Below are 23,798 nucleotides of genomic sequence, written 5' to 3' on the forward strand. Positions count from 1 at the left end.
AAAATTGCATGCGTGACTACTCCCTTTTTCTCTCTTTCTCTCTCTATTCATATCGAATTCAATTCGCTCGCGAAATTGTTCCGCTGATCCGACAACATGGCAATAAATGCAGCGAATCGAAAGAAATTCAAGTGTGACGCGAGATATTTCAGCGATAGTAAATAGAAATGTCATCTTTTAATATATTAAAAGATTAATAAAAATATTCAGATTATCCAGATCATGTCAGTGATATCGAAATCATATATTAATATCTCGCAGATTATCTACAGTTTTTAATCGAACAAATTTAATATATTTATAATTTTGAGAGAAAATTGGTCATATTTACTTTATAATATATTTCTATCTACTCTATATACATTAAATTATATTTAATACGATTGTTTTGAAATAAAATAAAATATTCATTTTTTTTTATCTGTAATAATTATATTGCAGATAAAAACACTGCAAAGAAGAGTTTGATTTTGATTTTAATATATTACAATTGAAAGAAAAAGAGAGTGAGAATTAATTATTTTTTTAAATGAATCTGAAAATAAAATAATTATGTTGCAGATAATTTTACAATTCAGAAAAAGAAAATTATTTTTTAAATAAATCTTTCTTCTGTGATATCAATACCTATTTTATTTATTTTTTTTTTTAATATTCGAATTATGTCATAAAATTAAAAATATTCGTCATATGAAATATCCAAAATAATTATTCGTATTCGCTTTATCTGGTCTGTAAAAAATGATGTTGAAATCGATCTTCGTGCAATTTGCTTTTCATATAACATATGGTATTTTTGCAACATTTCTAGAATAATAGCCAATATATGTTCAGAATTACAATATAATTTCAATAGAATTAATAAAAGAAAAAATAGGAATTATAAAGCTTATTTTTAACACAACCGAGTCAGTGTGTTTTCCATATTAGAGTGTAATTGCTTCTTGTACTACGTATCTTAAATGACATTCCACTCTAATTGTTTTCATATTAGAAAATTATTTTTTACAGTTGTGTATTATGTTCTTGAATCACATTCCACTCTAATTGTTCTCTAATTGTTCTCATATTAGAAAATTATTTTTTAGAGTTGTGTATTATATTCTTAAATAAAAATACAATACTGAGCATTTTACAGACGATATAATAGTAACATAAAATCAATATTTCAAATTTTATTAATATATTCTTAATATCACCAATTTCAGTTGAGAGAAGATAATTTCTCGTAAGAACTGAAGTGGTTAACTCTTGATTTCTCACAGAAAAGCAGCAGGTGGTTTCTAGATGCTTGAGAAAAAAAGGAGTAGATAGTCTCGGATCTTTAGTAAAGAAATGGTAAATGGATTTATTCACTTTTTTTCTTGTACAAGTAGTAGCAAAAGTTAGATGAGTAGTTGGATTTGGAGATTTAGTAAAAAAAGTGCAATAGGATTTAGAACTTTCTAAAGGAGACTTAGATAGCAATCATTGGTAAAAGTTATAACATTTGATACGGGGTTCCAAATTTTAAACATACTTAGAAAAAAGTTAAGCTGATTGAAGACAAATCGATCTTGTAAGTTATACAAAAGCATTCCGAGTTTTTAGTTTAATTTGCAACCATGAGCTTCGTATTTATTCACAAAGAGCGTCACTGTCTATTTCGTGTTTCATTTACATACAAATTGCTACGTATATAAATGCATGTTTTCTTATCTTTGCAAAATATTTTGAATAGAATTGTATACAATGGTGCGCCATATGCGTCTATTTTCGATTGCAACAATCTTCTTTGAGGCATATTTCTTGCACACTTTTGATGTGGCTTTTACACCTTTCCATCGGGCGAAATTCGCTGAGTGCTGGCTCTGCGGGTCGAAATAGGTAATAATCCCTTGATACTTGGGATACGCCGAGCCAAGAACGACTTTCCACAGCCCCAGCGTTGCATTGCCTCATTCGCCTCTTAAAAGCAGCACTCAACGGAACTCATCTTGGTATTAACGGTGTGAATAGCTACGGCATGAAGATATTTGCGCTAATGAGCAAAAAGTGCTACATTGCATATAGGGTGGACCAAAATAAATGGACGTTTCTAAGACCTAATTTTAAAAGGTGACACATATTTGACGGATTGATCACGCAATTTAGTTATTATATTATGTCTATATATCGAATAAATGCATTTTTAATAATTCTGTTTAAATTGTTTTATAATAAATAATTATTACTCTTTTAACACAGGAATAGTCACATGTGTTTTTATATCCCAGCGGTGAAAAAATATAAATTGTTATAAAATAGTGTTTTGTTACATATTGTTTAATATATTTTCATTTTTTTAAATAATTTTTATGACCCTTTAAATAAACAATTCCATTAAAAACCGGCAATAAACAATTATTATATTAATTAAGATATTTATTTTTAAAAAAATACTTTAAGATATTTATTTTTTAAAAATGTCATTTAACATGCACTTATTCCGTTTTAATTTATTTGTTTTCCACTTACTTTTTTCAAAAAATTGTGATTAAATCTATGTTCATAACGTTTTCAAATATTAACAAATTGAAAAATAATCAATAATATTAGGTGTTGGAATTAATTCGTAGCGTTTTTAATGAAAGAATGTTATTTATTTCACATGAGCATTAAAAAATACATTAATGAAAGTACTTCCCATCACTTGTAAAACGCTACGAATTAATTCCAACACCTAATATATAATATATTGTTAATAATAGTGATTTTAATTGGGATGTAAAAACTTCAAGCGATTGTTCACATAAAAAAAAACATGATGGCTATTCTCGGGTTAACAAAAATTATTTATTGCATAATAAAATGATAAGAATTCCATAATATACTTTATTGCTCAATAAAGTATATTATGGTATTCTTCTAACAAAGACGTATCAGTATACGACAAATTTCATTCTCACAATGTGAGCAGCACAAAAATTTGAGGAAAAATTCTTTGTCTATCGCAGGTACACGTCCAATACAAGTGACTGTCATTTGTAAAGCAAGCCGCGCGCAGTCAATTCGATAAATGTCGAAGAAGTCGGAGATCGATTCACATACATTGATAGCTAGCTACCTACGGGATGGTCGCGTTCAGACTTTGTAAAGTTCACGCGAGCCGTGAACGCGGATGTAATAAGACGAAGTCTTGAATGGGACGCTCTAGCAAATTGAAGTTATCGGATAACTCTTCTCTCTCGCCTTTGTCATTCTGCATAGTACAGTAACAAAGACAGATAGGACATGCTCGCTCGGAACTCCGTCTACATTTCGCAATTTTTTAACTTCTCATCCGTTTGCCTTAACTTCATCTATCTGCCCTTCTCATCGCACCCTATCTACATTCATCGTTGTAGTAACGTGTTGCCGCAAATTGAAGTTACTAAAGTAATTTTTTTCTCGTTCCGTGCTGGCGCTGCAAAATGGCTTGTCGGCAAAAATGATATAAAGGCAGCTTTCCCTTTTCACCTTCATCAACGCTAGCCACACATCTTCATCGAATTAACAGGAAAACTTCATTTATATTCGTAAACTTGGCATGTTGATTTGCGTGATTATCCAATATTATTTCATTTTTTATTATACTTCTTTAAACTTGAATATATAACATATTCTCTCTCTCTCTCTCTCTCTCTCTCTCTCTCTCTCTCTCTTTCTCTCTTTTAATATTATCATTTTATTCAAATAAATTAATTATAAAAATTAAACTTTTTAACGTGGATTAGCAAAAAATTTTAATAAGATAAATATATTTTTATTCGCAAAGGAATACATTATTAAATTTATACATTATTAAATTTATAACGTCAAATTATACCCAATTTGAATTATTTTTATAATAATCATTTTTAGGTCGCCCCCTGCTTCTACACATTGTTAATTTAACTAAAACAATAGAGTTAAACAATGTAACTCAAGGAAATATATTAAATTTGATTCAAATTTAGTTTGTTATTTACTAAGTGCATACGTATGGACGTTATTTACTTGAAACCGCACAAAAGGATTGATTTACATTTTGATACACATGGAAGTTAAAAATAACAGAACGTTATTTAAACTCAAGAAATTGGGTTACCAGTATTCCTTTGACATCGAACAGTGTAGTTTAAATTTAGTGATTCCTATTTACAAAATAATAAGGGTTGGGTTACAATATCTTAAAACAACTTTTCCTTTAGAACTTCACATTTCATTGCAAAGTGTCATGGATTTATTCGATTGGAGAAGGATATAGATGAGTGTTGGTAAAAGTTGGACACACATGAAAGACGAGATCGGTGACGTCTATAAAAGAATTTTAAACTTTTATCGCACTAAGGTCCACGGGCAAGTTTGATCATGCACCCTATGGTTCTTTCTTCTCGCGGAAAATATCGAAGGTTGGATCGATGGCGATCGATACCGTGAGAGGTACGCGATCGCAGAAATATGTGCGCAAAAAGCAGGCAAACGTTAACGCAGCCGAGGATAATCTTGTTAGAGCAGCATGACGCAGCCTCAAGTCATCCGCTTCTTTTTTACGACGTCTATGTGCTAAGGGGAAAGCGTCGGGGAATCGACGTCTCTCTCGTGATATAACAATTAGGCGTTGCATGTAAAGTAAAAATTTTTTCGCGAATATCGTACCTTCCATAAAGGATCGTCCGTGTTTGACGTCGTGGATTCTTACGCTCGCGCGACACGGCGCGACGGCGGAAAGATTGAGATTCGATAAGCTTAATTGCGCTCCACGTGTTGTAAAGCTTATATTTACCGACGACGACGACGGCGGCGACGACGACGACGACGACGACGACGACGACGACGACGACGACGTCGGTGAAGTTTGCAAGTTATAACGGTTACACGTTTGCTCACCGCGCGCTTACGTGTGCGGCATACGCATCACTCTTTCGCATTATCCGTGATCTATTTACGGAATGTTACATAGCACGCCGCATTATATTTGCCTCCACCTCGTACCGATAATGGCGACCGATAAACTACGTTGCGAGAAAAACACCTCGGGCTGCCGCGGCTTGTAAAGAACAGTTCAAGTTTTCTCACGTCAAACAGGAGAGAGAAAAAAATTCATTAGAAAAGTCTCTCTCATTTTTTACGATCGTGTCGTTTTAAAGTTGCTCACGCCGGCTGTTATCCCTCATTCTTGTCTTTTCCAACCCGTCGCTGACATTTATTTTCACCCAATAAGAGTTGATGAAGCGTCGTTTACAGCCTTTTGCGTCCGATGAACCGAGGAGTTTTTGGATTCGTGCTTTGCGCGTTCCCGCGAGCATTAACGCGATGAAATTACAGCACGTCGAATCTTTGCGACCGTCCGCGAACGTAAATCCTTAACTCTTTGCGCTCCAAGTGGCAATTAGGTTGCCGTTGAAAGCGCTGAAAGTGATTCGTCCTGCAATGGGTCGCCTACGTATTTTATTCATCCGGTTGAGCTTTCAACGCTTTTATTAGGATACTTTCTCTAAGCAATAATCAATTTACGGATCGTTCACTATCGTAGACAGTATTACTAAAATGTTATATTCGCTAATATAACGCAAATGTTCGTTTCTGTTTGTAATAATGGCCGTTAATCTCTTTCATAACGCGGAAATCACTACGGATAACGCGGATTGACTTTTATAGACGTCGTAAAAAGTATGTTATGCTTTATTTTGTCCAACGAACATTTCAGAATCTTTGTGGCCGGTAATTTAATCGTGGTTATCCTAATGTTGACACCACCGTGATATAGCTGCTGAAACGTAACATGACGTCAGTGCCGGAATTATGGCAGAATGGTTTAATGCCAATTACTCTAACGCAATCGTTTTTAAATATTCAAATTTCATTTGCAAAACACTCGCGTGTACGTAGCTGCACGTATCGAATTTAAAGCTGTAACTCGATCTGTTTTGCGGCACCACATTGTTCGTGGAAAATCGGAAAATTCCTCAGGCGAGCTTCGCCGGGGTTTACTCAGTACAGAATGCGTGTTCGATAAAATTTCATATCCACCGGTGCGCCGCCGGTTTTCGTAGTCGTTTGTATCGGTCTGTCTCCCTGTGGCAGATCTGACATTACACGCGGGTCCGCCCGCGAGAATATCCCGCTCATGAAACATTTATGATGCGGAGAATAGGAGAAGAGAAGAAGCCCCGATTTCACCGCGCCATACGAGATCAACGCTGCCGATTTCGGGTCACCACTGTGAAGGATGTAAATCGCGCGTTGGCGTTCGATAGCGTGAAAAATAGGATATCGCCCGATATGATATCCTAGTCAGTTAGTCGGATGCCAAGTATCGAATTTTGAACTAGGTATGCAACGCGTTTTCGGATAAACGATCGTCGGACAAACGGCCGATCTATCGTTCTCTGTATCACGTGGTATTGACAAGAGTTTCCGTTAACAATCGTAGGTATATATATATATATAACGCCGATAACGACGCTGAAATATAGCAATAAAAATTATTAACGCTATTTCAATTTTTACGAGTGCTCTTCACATAACGAGCTCTCTTAACAAATATAATTTAATTATTTTCACCTGCGATTGGCTTTTATTGCAAATCGATAAAATATAATTGTTACCCGTCGTGATTAAATCTCCTCACCCTTTAATAAAATATTTGTCACGGGAGAACCTTGATTTTAATTAAGCTCCACTCATCGTATGTATTTTTGAAACACTCGTCAGATTTCTATCATGCGCATTAGTTTTTATTAATTACATTGTGTATTTGTCATGAGATGTTTTGTAAAATAGATAATTCAGAGCTGCGACAAGCTGAATTCTCTCTAGTCGAATTAAAGCTTTCCGGTCGATTGAACATTTTGTAACGAGACATTTTGGATGAGACTCCACCGCAAATGCATCGGTATACGCGCGCGACAATCTAATATTTATTATAATCACACGCTAAATTAACTCGCGTATAGCTCGACTGCACAACGTTCCGTCGGTGAGAAACGCAATGGCATCGTCGAGAACGTCGACGTGCCGTCAACGGCTGCACGTCGCGTCGGCCAGGAGAGGAAAATTCACTCGGACAAATTAATTAATTTGCGTGTGGTCAAATGAAAAATGGAGAATCAACGGCGGTAGTCGACGGTTTGCGGATCGTAGTGCAATTTTGGCATGATTCTCTCTAATCCGTGCAAGGATCGCGATAAACGAGTCTCTTCGCAATCGCAACGTTTTTCACGATCAAGCAATAAAAAATCCTCGTCATCCCGCCCTTTAGCACGGATTCTCTCATACACGGAGGGACTTATTACTCTACCGCCGTATCAGATATCGATTCCCCTTCTCCACCCATGAAATGGCGTTATTCGTATCAGCCATATCGCAGCGGGACGCGCGAATCGAGCTCGCCAATATATCCATGCAAGCGATTTCACGAGCGCGAACGTCGTCATCAAACATCCGCGTGAATGGAAAATCAAATCGCCTTCTCTCCTTTTTCCTCCCCCTGACATAGCGCCACGGTATTACCTTCTGCTAGTTTCCTACACGTACGCGTAAGCTTTAGCGCCGAGCGAATTTCGATAAACACGCGGACGATATTTGACGCGGAGCGCGAAATAAAAAGTCGCAGAATTGTCACACGCGATGATGATTTTAACTCTCGGCGCAACTAGCTTATATTCTGTTGTATATCAATATCGCTGTAATGTCCTCAATTAATTTCCAAAGACGATTTTGCACTGAAATATTTAAAAAATCAGCTAAATACAGAATAAATAATTATATATAAATAATTATATTATAAATAAATAATTTTGCCATTAATAATTACATAAGTCGCTCAAACTATTTGTTAACATTAAGAATTTTTGCAGCATTGCTTGAAATTCCCACATAATTATTTTAATGTTCAAAAAAATTATTTTGAGATCTGTATTTAGTTGAATCTTAAGATACTTGAGCAAGATCGTATTTTCTGTGAATGAAAAGAATTACTACTTCAAAAAATGATGAGATTTAATTAATCTGAATGACGAGATCTGAATAATTGTTTAACCCCCAGAGCTGACCAAATGACAATGGATTTGTAAGATCCATTTAAATTATGTTAATTAAAAAGTATCAATTAATTTCAAACAAAAAATAAATGCTAAGTATATTTATCCAAATTTTGAATATAATATTAAAAAATTGAATTGTTTGACATTTTTAACAAAGAGATTTATAATTGAAACGGTCCAATAGACTCTCAACTTAGAGGGTTAATTAAATTGCACATTGAAAACGCACTAATTTATTTCCTTTTAGCGGACTCGTGAAATAAAAGTGCATATAAATTACTTGCCTGTTTTTTAGTAAACAAACATAGAAGAAACATAAATTATCCTCAAGCTTAAAAACATTGTAATTTAAATATTAAGTTAAATTCTACGATTAAATATTTTAAAAGCAATTACTTAAGTAACGTGCGGGTAATCACGGTATACCGTTGTACAATTGTTCATCAAATATACAACTGCGCTTTAATTACTATCGCGGTCTGCATTGGAGCCATCCATTGCACCGTGATCTGCACTAGCTGATTTCTTTCTCTCATAGATCACTGACGGAGATATTTCATTAGTACGTTTTAAACACATCTGACCTACATCACTACGAATTTGATATGCTAAGCTGCCACCTGCGCCATGACTCTCCATAAATCTTCAGCGTACAAGCGACCGAGACAAACTACGTCAGCTTCCAACGCTACGCCGAAGATCTGCAGCCATCTTGGCAGCCGAATTCAAACATTCAAAGGGTGAATTACATAGCTAAGTCGGGATCTTAAAGCGACAAGCCGCAATTTAACCGCGCATCGATCGGGCTGTCGTTTATCAAATGTATTCTATGCAAAGTCTCGGTTCAGTTTGCCATGTGGCACGAGAACCAATAAAAGACTTTCGCAAAACTGCCCTGCTACAACTACTTTTTGCACTCATCATATTTTATGTGCTTTCCATGTACTTTTCGTGCTTTGTGAACTTTTTATATGAAATAGCATCTTGAAGAAAGATTCAACGAAACGGATCTCTCTGAGAATACTTTCGTGTCGCTTGGGAAAATACGCAGATGTTGCAATTCGTCTTTCAGCGCCTCGCCGTTGCCTCGAATCGACATATTAATTTTCCTTAAATAAGTACAAAGTTCTATGCTCGCTCAAATTTCCAAGTAAATGTTTAAATTATTAAAAAGCAAACAAATATTTCCCGCTTGATGTTCGTCGCACCTCGAGTCAATTACTCTCTAACTTCACCCGATGTCGTCAAATAATTAATCAATTAAGATCGCTTGCGTCCCCTCTCGGCAGCGACATATTACATTACAGCAATTAGAGTAGATGAAGAAAATTGCACCCTCAGCGTCTGATTCACAAAGGTTTCCTACTATTGCTATATGCATTCACACATATACAAAAGTTTTAAGCACTCGCAACATGAGAAGAGCACACCAACACAATATTGAAAGTATTGCCTTTACCTATTCTCGTTCAATTTCGAATTCCGTTGTCTTTCGACGACGAAATGTTAGTCCGAGTATCCGGGTCACTACTTGTCCATTTATTTCAGAGACGAATAAATAACAGCGTCAATACACGGATAGCTGCTGAAGAATTCTCGAATTCAGTCATTTAGATTAACGGTACACGAAGTTTAGACACATAAACTAGATAAATAACTCACTGATTGTATATGTGTGGAAATGCTGTTAGCTTAGCATACGTCGACCTTATCACTAATTTAGTTAATACCATGTGGAAATGTATTCCTTTTGAACCTTAACTCCTTCATCCGTGATATGTCTCGGCACATTGACAAATCAAACTTTTTCATCAAAAATCTCCATGGTCGGGTAGTTTCAAAAACTTGTATTTTTCTATTTACAATATACCATATGTAACATTGACACAGTCAATATTTTACTTTTAAATACCGCAGCATATGTATGAAAAATGTATTTTTTATATTACAAAAATCCTTTTTCTCGTCTATTAATATCTAACGTTTTTTTAAAATTTTGCATGTATATCGCTTCTTTACTTTAAAAGCGACACAACTAAAAAAAAAAAATCAAATTTCTCAGAAAAAAAATTATTTTTTAACTTGATAGAAAAGTATTGATTAATCAAATAATATCGGTAAAAGAAATATATCCTTAACATGATCAAGTGCCATTTTTGTCATTTTCGTTTCATAACTTTTGAAAACTTATTATCCTTTTTAAGTTATAGAAGAGAAGATGATATTACACCCTAGTTACATTTTACACAATAACTTTGTTAATAATTAATATTTAAGTTTAAAACTTAACAATTACATTAATTTATTAAAATGTTGAACCAATTCTGGACTTAAAGTTACGAAATATTTATTACTTAGAATACTATTAATAAAAATGTAGTGAAATTGCATGACTCGAAAAAAAATACGAATAGTAATGTGGTTTTCCATAAAAATAATCTTAAAATAATTTGTTTAAAAAATACTTATTACAAAATTAACAAGTAAAATATTTTAAAATATATGCAAATGAATGTATATACATTCACATAACTGCTGCATATAAACTGTTCAGTACTAAAAATAGTACACGTAATATAAACTATAGATTAACAGTAGAGCTACAATCGATTATTAAATAATTATTTTGATATAAAAACCTTAAAAAAAGAACCGTAAGTAATCAATAGAAGGTCTATTGTGTGATGCTATTGTTTAAATTTGCATAATTCAAAATATATACAATCAAATAAAATATTGAATAGCAAATAACACACTCAAAAATACATATATTCGTGTGATAATACGCTTAAATTTAAGAAAAATGAGGAAGTAGGTGAAATTAAATGTACCTCACAAACGTTTCGAAATACTTGAAGTAAAAAATATATTATAAGTGCTAGCTATTGAGTATTGATATATCAACGTCATGATGTAATGGCGAGCTACTGAATAATACTAATTCCATAAGTAATCATTAGGATTTGCTATATAATAGCGGAGATATTAAGGGAGGCCACAATATATACACTGGCCATAATACCACCTTCTCCTCTAACTTTTTTTTTTAATCATCCTTTTCAGGATCCTTTCGATGATTTTTATTTTTTTAATTTAAACGTTTTTTTATGTTAAAATTAATTTACTTATGGTGATAAATGTAAATAATGTTTATTTAACTCATTAATAATAGTGATACAAAAATCGTTTCTTGAATTATTATTATTACTTTTGAAGTAAGAAAACAAAATGCCCTAGATTTAGGATTATTTATATACATCTTGGATGTAGTATGACTGGATCGATTCTCAATCCCAGTCGTCATCATTAGCTAGTTCCCTTGAGTCTTGTTGACGACTCGGTTAACTTTGGTTTCAAATCTACAGTGGGTTTTGTTTCTTAATCGATTTCACGTTCTTTTCAAGATAAATCCCCTCCGAATTCTTTCGTAATCTTTAGCATGCAACTGCATGTTTAAGAATTGCTTTTAAACTTTCCATGACACTTGTTTATCTCAAATACATCATTATTTGTTTTTGGGTCCAGACGACCAAAACTTTATAGACGATCACTAATTACAAAATGTAGTTTAGACATATCGCAATTTTTTTCTTGCGATAGACTGGATTATTAAAATAATTTTTCGAATATTAACATAAATTTCCAAACACAATTTTAAATTTCCGAAATTATGGATCTTTAAAATTTAACGATACTTACGCAACATGAGATACACGCTTCTTATGGTTCGCGTACATTAACGCTAAGATTAGTAGTAAGGTGACTATCTTCAAGTACTTAGCACGATCAATATGCATGCCGCTAACCAGATCTTATATTCCAGCAGCAGCAGTCGCTCGAAAGTAAATAGCCCGAATATGCGAGAGATTTACTTCGCGACGCGATTAAACTTACAACTTCTAACGACATGACAAGAAAGCTTGCACGAGAAAATCTATATAAGACATTATTATTCGTGCATTATCAGCAAGAATTATACAAAGACATACATCTAATAATATACTCGATGGCAAATGTTAATATTTCAAGTAGAATACATTAAAGAATTATGATTTTGTACTATATTAACCCATCAAATTTCTTCAAAAGTTCTACGAAATTGTAAAATTTTCCATGGTTTTATCAGTAATAAAAGTGATAAAAGCTGTTGTTATTCGAGCTCCATTTATTTTTATATATTTATGTATTCTTAAACTAGACAACTTTTTTTTTAGCACGTCCTACTTATTTCAGATGTGCATAATGCGTTGGTGGTTTTACGTTCAAAATGCGAATGTCTTTCCTAGTACTGAGACTTATCCAAAAGAACTAATTTCGTATTCGCGGAGATAAAATACGCGGCGATTTAATGAAACGCACCGGTGTAATAAAACAGTAGTTTCCCGAGAATTATGATCGTCTAAAATCCGCTTGCGATTTCTTCCATTTTAACCGTCTGGTCTTAACTGCGCTCGCAAACCGTGTTCTCATCTTTAAATACATCTGGCTACTAATGGCAGCATTATCGGCTTAAATAATCGTTCCAATTTAATGAAAATTAATTCGAACCCATAGTAATTACTTCAATTTAATCAAAAAATAAAACGGCGCTTTATAGGTTTTCTCATTATCAATTTACACTCTAAGTGCAATTCATACTCTAATTGTAAATATAAAGATATTCAAAATTGAGTATAAAAATTTTGCAAAAATATTTTCTGCGATTCAGTTTTCGAAAAAGGATTTACTTCAAAAAGAAATCTGGGACGCCGAGTATTACGTATTAAATATTTGGCATGAAAATATGTTTAGCAAAGTGCGGCTAAAAAATCGCATGATTTTTTTTGAAAAAACAAACTTAACATTTTCTCAATTCAGCTTTGAAAGTCATTGCTTTCTCAATGTGATGTTCCCTATCTTGATTGCTTTACACTTCGATAGATCGCAACCGTAATAGCCGAGGTACTCCGTAACGCACTTAAATTCCCGTACCGATTACGCTACTTGCATCAATTTATTTCTGCTTCTTTAGTGAAAAAATTCAATGCGCGTTAACGGATAAAAAGCTGTTTCAATTACTTTCTTAATTTCCAATTCGGTGCAGCTGCACCGTAAACAAAATTAATTATCGACTAAGCTAAGTAACCGATCGATTGCACATTATGTGTACGGTCTTTCTAAGCCTTGTTATGTTAGAACAAATTTACAAAATTCTCAATAATTTTGCCGATATAAAAAAATCTTCATAATTATTATCTTTTCATATTTAAACATTCATGCAATCCTTTGCTCTTTCCTCTTATTAAATATTATTATACATATATTATATATATATTTTATATATATATATTTTATAATTTTTTAAAACTATATATTATTTTCCTGCTAAACATATCGTACGTTCTACGAAAAAATGTTGTTACATACTATAGTTACAGTTGACCCAGTTTGGATAGCCTAAGCGTTATCGAGAAATTACGATAGATCGAAGCTTAATAAATATTTCTGTGCTGCTAGAAAACTATGCGGACATTAATTTATGCCACATTAGAGAGAATCGTTTAATTTTCGTTGTTCGAAAATAAAGCATCGGTCAGGAAGAATGTATCAAGAAAGGTCCGTCTACCTCTGAGCTCAAGTAAAATATTATGCGGAATTTTGCGTTTAATCTGAACGCTGAAAATTATGTTCAAAGAGAAGAACAAAAAGCAGTTGGTCGTATAAGAGGGTGGAGCAAAGGGACGGCAACCATTCAATGTTAAAGGAAAATCGTCATTTTATTGAAATGAGGTGTTTTCCGGGATCGGGAAAAAGATCTCACAAGAGAGAGAGAGAAGAGAGAGAAGAGAAGAAGAAGAAGAAGAGAGAAACGAGCACCATAGTTTTATTCCTCGTCTTGGAACACTGCCGATGATACGCTCGATATAACATGAATGGCGAGGTAAATAAAGGAGGATGATCAACACGACTGGTAAGTAAGCAGAATGCAGAGGAGAAGATCTCCTGGACATTTTTCCACGCTCTTACACACAATAAAGAAGTTTAGAAATCGAGAAATACAGCGATTTAGTCGCGCAGAAAATACTCTTATCACACTAAAACAATTTCTTTTATTAAATAATAGGCAATGTATTTTCATTGTTTAATCTGTCAATTTTATATATATAATTTTAATTTATTCGTATTAATCCATTTAATTGCGTATCTGAAATATTTCTTCTTAATATTACTCGATTAAACAAAATAAGATTGTAGAATGTAGAATACATGCATGCATTACGAGATGATAAAGAAACAAAAAATACATACGTATGAAACAAAAAATCTGGAACAAAGTATCTATTTATAGCCCCAAGAATATATCGGATACTAACAAACGCTTTTCTATTATAGAAAAATGATTGACAAAAACCGAAAAAGAGAATAACAAAAATTAAGTTTTATTTAGAACCTAAAAATATTCCCTGTACGGTACAAGCACGACAAGTGTTACAATACTTGTGCACGTACATCGACACTTCAACCTGCATGCAGACACGGCATTTTTGCTTCAATTCCAACCTCGCAACGCGACGAGAACAGTTATTGATTCTCGCGATTTCAATTATAAATTCTTAATGACGCGGTGAACGAATTCTCTCGACAGTTGGCCACGATAAAGTCATTTAGTATAGTATGTGCTTGACGCATTCCAATTTGGTTCTGCGAACAATTTGCGTGTAAATAATTGCATACGCTTAGGTATCCCACGAATTCAAAGAAGGAAAGTGCAAATGTAATTCACTTTGCTTGCCCTCCAAAATTAATCTATCCAATACCTAACAATTATACCGTATATGACGCGTAAAACATTCTTTATTCGATTTTGCACGAAATATTTTAAAAGGCTCCTAATTGAAAATTCAGTTATAATCTATCGCAGCTGAAATTTTCTAATGAAGTTTATTTAAAACTACCTTAATTAAAGTCAACTAAATGAACTTTTATTGATAAAAGGAACACTTAATTAAATTTTTCATCATTATGAAAATACCAATTGTTACAAAGATATCATGTTTTTCATCATTAAATATATTTGTTTCACGTTTAATGAAAATTTTATTAAGTGTACGCAAATCACTTTTCAAATTTCAAAGCACGGTAACCGAGCGTGGAAAATTTTATATAATGGTGTACCGCTTTTTATATATGCAATATTTATGACATAGTCCTATTAAATTTTTACATTTTGAAGTTCATTTGAAGTTTCGTTTAATTATAATTAAAAAATGATTAATTGTGACATTTAAAATAGTTTATATTATATTTTCTTGCATTTGTAAATCATGAATTATTTTTGTAAAAAATAGAAAAACATTCATATATACAAAAAGAAGAACGAGTCATGTTTATTACTGTAGCAACTCATACAGTATGATTTTAAAAAATTCTATCTTCCTTTATTCACAAAAATATTACACAAATAAATACTTGCGAGCACAAAATTTATAAAATGTAATCATTCTGCAGGATTTTCCTCTTATGACAGATTCGTAATTATTTTCAGTTAAAACCAAAAAAAATGTCAATTTTGTAAACAAAAATTTGTTTAAATATTGTAAAGTATAAAAGACTTTAAAAAATAATTATCTAAAAATTTATGAATCTAATTTCACAAAAAGAGATCTCATTATGTAAAAATCTAGAATGTAAAATTTGAATAATATCTAAAATTGGAATGTATCAGTCGAAGCTAATGATAATGAATCAATTTATGAACTTTTTCTTTATCACTAGATATTGAAATAAAAACTGCCATAATAATTATAATTATTATAATTCAATTGATAACGTCTACAACGAGAGTTAATTACAATTGCGAATGTCTATCTATGCGACAGGTGAATCAGTGATAGATCCTGGATGCGAGTTGTCGTCGTTAATCAAATTACGTCGTTTACGTTTCTAGGTAGCACGTAACATTACTGCTATCGGTCGAGCCGTCTGCCAGATGATTCAAAATACATTATCACGAGATAATGTAAAGCAAATTTCTTGCAAAGTGGTATCACTTTGGGAAAATCACCGACGAGATTTCGTCGACGTTACCGAAGCATCGCAAATATGCAAATATGGGAGTTAGGGTAAACAATTTAGTGACAAAAAGTGTATTATTTGTAGAGTGTATCATATCTAATTCTATGAAATTCCACAGAAAAAGTATTCTAAAAAATTATTGGTTGCAAACAGATATTAATGAGGAATTTATATAATATAAATTGACATAAAATAATTTTTTAGAAAAAAAAATTATCCTAAAAATATTTCTTGACTTTTTCCATTTTCCAATCTCTTATAATCTCTTATAAAAACGTTTTATCAATTTTGTTTTATTTTAATTTGGAACAATTGTTAATTTTGCAGACACAAGTAATGGATCCATAATTTGCTGATTCTACAATTATATCGGAAGGTAAGCTTCCTACTTCGGCTTTATCGCTTTACCTAGCGCGTACCAAACTTTACTTTCAGCTTTCTCCGTATGAGATATATTTCCCGGAAAGTAATTTGGTGCATAGTCTCTGAAGAGAGATATATGAGATAGTTCTATAGCTAGAACGTCTCCTCCTGCGCGTAGCAACGTTGAAGAGAGTTTGTAGTAATTACAGAAAATTAAAAATATGAGCATCATAGAAATTTCACGTATAGCAGCACGTTTGTAATATATACCGTACATACGACGAATGTATCGCGTGTCTAATTAACGCGTACGCTTAAACTTCCAAGTATTGTGTTACGCGTATCATGCTACAGTGAAATATTATGATGCCTCATAAAATATCATGTTGAAAAAAATGACACAAACTGTCAGCTATGAAACATTAAACCATAAATGGATATAATAAACATTTGTATAATAAAAGCTAAATATAAAAAACCGCAAAATTTAATAATAATAAAAAAAAACAAATACACATAGCTCAAAGAAAAATATGCATTAAAAAATGAATAATTAAATAACAGTACTGGAATAAATCGACTTTAATCCTTCTGTTTGTAGGATACAGCATCAAGTAGCCTACAAACAGAAGGATTAAATGATTAATCTTCCTTTCAGATTAAACGAATCGATGTAGATAAAGGTCTCGGCATTTATCCCACACAGAGAGAACAAGCCATACGCGTGGAAAAAAATACGCAGGGAACGCGTAAACATGCTGGTATCCGGGAATGCAGGGTAGATAGAGGGTGCGATACCCATAAGTGAGATTATACATCATTCTGTCAGACGTACATCGTTAGAGGCATTTATGTCCCGACACGAACCGTCTTCGAAACGCACGCCTGATGGCACATTTTTTTTTCTACGCTTTTTCTTCTTCCTCTTTCATTTCTCTCGTCAACCCTCACAACCCCGATCGTCTCTCGCGTCTCCGTTTCTCGATGTCGCTTCGAGATGCGATTCGCACGATGCTCCTGCGCCATTCAAAAAGTCAACGTACGAATACGTTTCTTGGATTACTAGATTCTGCTCTTCGCTCAAAACGACTTCGCATAATGGATCGAATGGACGGACGTTCGTGCATCATCCCTCCTCTTTACCTCATCCACACCCTATCTCGCATCACCCTCTGGTCTTCTCCAGCAAGAGCTAAGACCTCTCCGTTTCAATCTCACTCGACATTATTACGTTTTTCATCGCTACTACTACTCTCGTTAAATTCCGTTCACATAATCCAAGATTTTTCGTCTCTCGGTCGAGCTAGGATTTTTATGATATATCTATCAGATAGATCGCGCGGTTTCCAAGCACCTTGCTGATAAGTCACAAAGAACTTACAAAATTAGACAAAACCTAAAGGAAAGAGAAATATTAAACTACTGATCATCGTCAATTTTTGTTCGTTTCTTAAGTCTAGTCTATTTTTCTTTGTATTTTTAATCTTAAAATAGTAGAAAATATTTTCCAAGAATATTTGTCTTTTCTCATTGTATTACGTCATGCTGCAGTGTCTCGGTTGATTTTTTTAATAAAAACATCGATATAAGCGGTGGAGAATTTGTTCTACGGAGCGTAGAATCTGTCGTTTTACGTCATAGGAAAACCTCGTTTCCGCTGCCGCGTTAAGCAGATAGCATAGATACGTAGTTGCTGGCGAAGCAACGTGTTACCCGTTCAAAATCCTTGTAACATCAGTACCTACTATACCCGATGTAACAGTCGTCTTCTCCGCCATTTCCCCGGTCTTATTGCAGGAAACGTCGTTTGCGACGCCGGAATCGCGCGTATGCGTTTTCGCGTATCAGCGTTGCAGCTCGAAGTGAAGGGCGGCAGAGGCGTCACGATGCTAAAATGAAGATTGAACGCCCAAATAAATCTGTTTCGACGCGGAGCCAGCTGTTTCGCGCGTATTTTACTCGCCCTTCTCCCTTCTTCCTCCGCCTGTACTATGCGTAATAAATTCAAGCGCGAAAATTTTTCCTACAATCGCCAAAGCTAATCAATCTATCGCGTTCGCTCGATATCTCGAAATATTTTCTCTGAACGCGAAGAACGATGACCGATAACGCTTTCGCAAACACGGATAGACATACATATATTTTCATTTATCCTTGCATCGTAATATTTTTGATTCACGTCTTGAAAATGTATTCGACTCGATACTTATTTAAATGTTTATTAAAAAAAAAAAATCATAATTCAAATTTCCTCTTTTCGTATATTATGTGATTTAATAATGGCATTATAAATTTTTAAATATGTAATTTTTGATGTTATCGTGATTGATATACACACATAACTAAATTTAATATGAAATTTAAAAAGCTCTCAAGATTACTCGCATCTTTTTATAGCCATCAAATGAGGCAAGGAAACTGAACGATGCAGAAAGATTTAAAAAAGGAGTGATTTTAAAGTAAAATGTGAAATGTTAATAACGGAATAAATTACATTTTCATCGAAGATAGAACAAGTGCAGTTAACGCTAAAGTTCGTGATACGTCATAGCGCCAGGAGCTAATAAAAGCACTCATTCATTCATTCATTCATTCATTCATTCATTCATTCATTCATGCTATACAACAAGGAAAAATATTCGCCATTCTGTCTTCAACGTTGCATGTTCAGATTTATACCACTGTATTCCGAACTATTCGTACACGCGACGAATTTCGTGCTCCATTATTTGATTGCGGGCTGTGGCGCTCATCAGCGAAAAGCACAGCAGGACACATCAAGGATGAGGAAAGAATATCGCTAATGGAGGTCGTGAGATATTAGCGTGCTATTTTCTCGTGCGACCACCGAAGTTTCCGCGACTGCGGAAACGCATGCAGTGACGTCGCGCCGGTGACCCGAATCGTGTCGACGTGCACCAATCTGCAACGTTTATGTGTTGGTGACTCGAAATTTAGCCCGCCACGAAAATCCAGTCTAACGAATTTCTAGCCTTACTTTTTGTATCCTGGCATAAAATTTTCGTGCCGCCTCGAAAGTTTGATAACGTCGTTACTCGCGCGCGTTTGCACCACGTCCGTTTGCATCGCGCGATGAATTCTTTGCAACATTTCTTCTCGCCTGCCCGTTGGAGAACTGTGAACCCGCAGGTGTTTATAGCGTGCCCGAAATTAGCGGAGAAGTTAGTCGCCCGACTGCTATTATGATAAATGCGCGAAAGTGTCGACCGCTCATAAATGCGCGATATGTCGCCACCTTAGAGAAGATGTGATTTATTAATCGCAATATAATTGAGATTATATTGATATATGTATATACAATTTTAAGTCATTCATAATAATTAAAAGATAATTAACAAGAAGATAAATTTATAAACAATAATTGGAAACTGACGTCGTGACTTAAGTACTCATATGATAACTCGCAAATTATTAAAAATTTATAGTATTAATATTATATGTAATATGTATATATTAAAAATTTATTTCATTCATTATACATCGTTAATTATTATTATATTATATAATAATTATAAAATAATAAAAATGTATTATTATTATTATATAATAATAAAAATAACATAATGCATTGTAATGAATTTTCAATTTAATGAGCTTTTACTTTTTTGTTCTTTTCATTTACAAATCAACAGTCAAATGTGCAATGTAAAAAAATTTGTCTTTTTCAAACATATTCGGAATGTTATATATAAAATTTAAAGCACATTTGGATGAGCAGATCAATATAAAACAATTATTATTATCTAATGAGATACATTATTCGCATTATTATAAATTACATGTCTAGCCATTTTCAGCGAGTAATTTTCGAATTAATCCAAGGGAAATAAAATATGAAAATCTGTAGAGTGAAATTGCAGCTCTCTCTCTCTCTCTCTCTCCCCCCCCCCCCACCTCTCGTCCACTTTGTCGACAAAATATTTTATGGAATTCAAATTTGAGAGGAGCTCACGTAGCGTTTATGATCTTACGAAACTCCGCAAAGGTTAAATATTATTCTCCCCGCGTATTCTGTACGCATAAAACGTGCATGTTGAAATATGCTTTTCATATGCGAGCTAAATGTCAATCTCTCTTGATTTTTTGTTCGGAGCCCTTAACTCCAACTTATGGAGATCCCTCGAATCATGTAAAGTAAAACTCAGTCTTCAATTGTGCGTTTTCTCGATACTTCAAAGTTTACGTCTTTTTTAAAAGCTTTCCATTATAATGGAAAAACATGACTTCTATTTATGAAATACATCCTCCTCAGCCGTAGCATCAAATATCGAAAGATAGTCAAAGAAAGACGTCAAAGCAAATTTTCTTTTCTGATTACGATTCCATTTTCTTCCAATAGTTTCCATTCGAAATGCTATCCGACATCTTTGTAAAAATACAATTCACCTCCTCTCGCGAAATATGCACATATCTCATACATACTGTTTATTATGCTGCACAGTTTTTCTTTATACATCTAAAGTTGTCTTGTTTAAATCAATATATATAAGAAAATTTATTACAATATCTGAATAATTTTTTATAATTTTTTTGTAATTTAGTACACTGAGAAAAAAATACTTTTAATAAATATTTAGTTCAACACTGCCAACTAAAGACAGTAAATAAATGTTTGTTTAGTAAAAAAAAATGATTGTTAAATCACACAAATTAACATTTCTTGTATCAAATAAATATATCTTTACATTTAATAAATATTTAGTTGGCAAGTATTCAACTAAATATTTATTAAAATTGACTATATTATTTCTCAGTATATCATAAAAAATCTATCTTTCTAAATTGTACTTTGAATTTTTTATCAAACATGAAAATATCTATTCCGTTGTCTATACTTTGTTACGAAAAGCACGTTTACAGTTTAAGCTTACACAAGCTTTAAGCGAAGCCGTTACGTCCAACATAGATCAATCTGCACCACGATGACATCATTACAACTTCATTTATTCCACGTGATTTACCCTTAGCTTAGACATCGCCGGGAGGGGGAATGAAACACGATTTTAATCTCGGATCTTGCCTTCTCATGGAAACAGCAAGTTTAGAAGCATCAACGCACAAGAATATCATCATCCTCTATGTTCCTCTAGCGAACAATCTTCCCCGCTATCTTCATTTCGTCTAGAAAATATAAAAGAAGACCCTACAAAGACATCGCAGGGTCGACGAAAGGTTTGAGCGAAAGATAATATTTTCTGGCTTCTAAGCGCAGAGAGATGATGCCCCGCGCGTTGATCCTCGTGTCCGCATTATGGACATTCTGATTGAGCACCACAATTCAACCACGATAGATTCACCTAGCACTGTCCTCCAACCAGGATGATGATTATTCCGTGATCTAATAGCACGTACCGTCGCGCCCATTGTATGTCTCTCGGAATAGTGAGACGTGAGTACTTCCAATGCGTGCAGCACATACAGGATGCTTCTGAAATGCTTGGTCAAATTGCGGAAATAAAAGAAACGAAAACAAAAAGACATAGTGTAAATTGCAGGCAATCCGTTAAAACTTTTTACTGTCGGAGACATCGTTAATTTCTCATATCTGTGTTCATGCTTTTTGTCTCAAAACGACGTTGGTTTTCTAGCAAAGTTTGAACACTTGCCATTTCACATTTTCGTTTAACCTTCTAATTTAGATTGGACATTTGTTACAATCAACAATATTCGCGAGATATGTCTACAAGATACAAATAAAACACAATTTTGCATGTTATCATTTAAAAATAGTGCGTTTCGGAAACCTCACAAAATTCGTCATTCGCTATCGTCGTTATGTTATGTAATAGTAGCATCATATTGTTCAAATAAATAGATGATCGAGTCACTTACTTTTGTGATTTCTGTTATTGCTTTATGGCTGTACACATTTTATTGCGGGCTGCTGTTACAATTTTATATCACCCTGAGAGATATAAATCTGTCGAGAGATTGCTAGCATATTACTCATTGTTTTATACAAGCCGGAGTTTTAGTATTCAATAAAACATTTTTGATAAAAAAAATGTGGATAAAACAGAGAAAAACATTTTTAAATATTCTCTTATTAAAATTTAGAAAATTTTGAAGTTGCATGCAGTTTTATATTAATATCTTTTATTATACTTATTAGAATATTTAAATATTTCTCTATCTGATTTTATTAAGTAATGTATGTACTTAGTAATTTCTACTAACATGACTGTGTAAAACCACAGTTATGCTAATAGAATACAACGACATTTTACGCTAACAATAAGAATAAACTGCGGACCTTGTAAAAATTTTAATTTTAATTAATTTACTTAGTTTCTTAAAAAAATATCTTAATTAATTTTTATCATAAGTTGACTAAAAATGAAAGAGAAATATTTTATACAATAAGTATACTTAATCCTTATGTGTCACATGCTATAATAACATGAATGCGAATATATATGTGCACTGCGCAAACTACCAAGCTTTGAATAAATTAGAATGGTACGCTTCTACATGAACAGAACGCAGTCGCTTATGTTAGAGCTGGATTGCAAGCCTAAACTATCTGCTGTAAGAAAATCGTGTTGGCGAAACTTACTACGGTACTTTTCGTAAGCGCGTTAAGACAGTCCTTAATTATTCGGAGTTTGCTTTGAATTATAGATGCCATAGATGCGTCCAATACATATAAGCGTAACCTTAATGTTGACGGAAAGAGCTACTTGCAAAATCTTCGCGCTCACTAAGTTGACGGCAAATTGAATCAACAAATTTATCGAATTAACGGCGAACCACGAAAGTGGAGGCTAACTGTTTCTCGTAAACGTAGCAACTTTATGGCGAAATCATAGACGCAGTAATAACAATAGACCGAGCTGTATCAAATAGAGAGAATTAAACAGAAACATAGAATTGCCATACCATTCTCTCTCTCTCTCTCCTCCCCCTCTCATTCTTTTTCTCTTTCTCTCTCTTCTTTTGTGTGCATGGAAGCTTAGCAGGCTATCCCTTTTCTTGTTAGAGAGATACAGAGATACAGCACATAAAGTCCCTAAAAGTAAGAAGCCGGTTCCACCAACGCCGATTAATCCTAATCGGGATTAATTGTCAACTAATAATTGGTCAACTTTATTAAGCAGCAAATGAGATTGATTAATTAACACCTATGGCATCCATAAAGTTAACTGGCGTTGGTGAAACCGGCTTTAAGAATTTAATCTCTTTCCATGTTGTCTTATTTTTCATTAGCTTGATGAAAAATAGAAGAATCAATCAGATGATAACTGAGCGTGAAAAAATTGAAAAGCAAATGTGAAATGCGTTATACAAATGCGTAAGTACATGTGTACGTATATGTGCACATACACATACAAC

General features: G+C 33.6%; 1 protein-coding gene across 9 annotated transcripts in view; it reads left to right on the plus strand.

Annotated features, from left to right (window-relative positions):
- 5-HT1 (serotonin receptor) overlaps nt 1-23,798 on the plus strand; it is a 131,059-nt gene that overhangs the window by 21,535 nt on the left and 85,726 nt on the right. The window contains exon 3 of one of the 9 annotated variants that reach the window (XM_087413882.1): nt 16,410-16,458. The exons of 7 other annotated variants lie outside the window; for them this stretch is intronic. The gene's annotated coding sequence lies outside the window, so the exon portion shown is untranslated. Of the gene's footprint in view, nt 1-5,878; nt 16,459-23,798 lie in introns of those variants that run through there. One more of the 9 variants, XM_087413887.1, reaches the window with a different exon arrangement.

Source organism: Acromyrmex echinatior, chromosome 15 (genome assembly GCF_024713525.1).
Source record: "Acromyrmex echinatior isolate Ae372 chromosome 15, ASM2471352v2, whole genome shotgun sequence".
In the NCBI taxonomy this organism is placed as follows: domain Eukaryota; kingdom Metazoa; phylum Arthropoda; class Insecta; order Hymenoptera; family Formicidae; genus Acromyrmex; species Acromyrmex echinatior.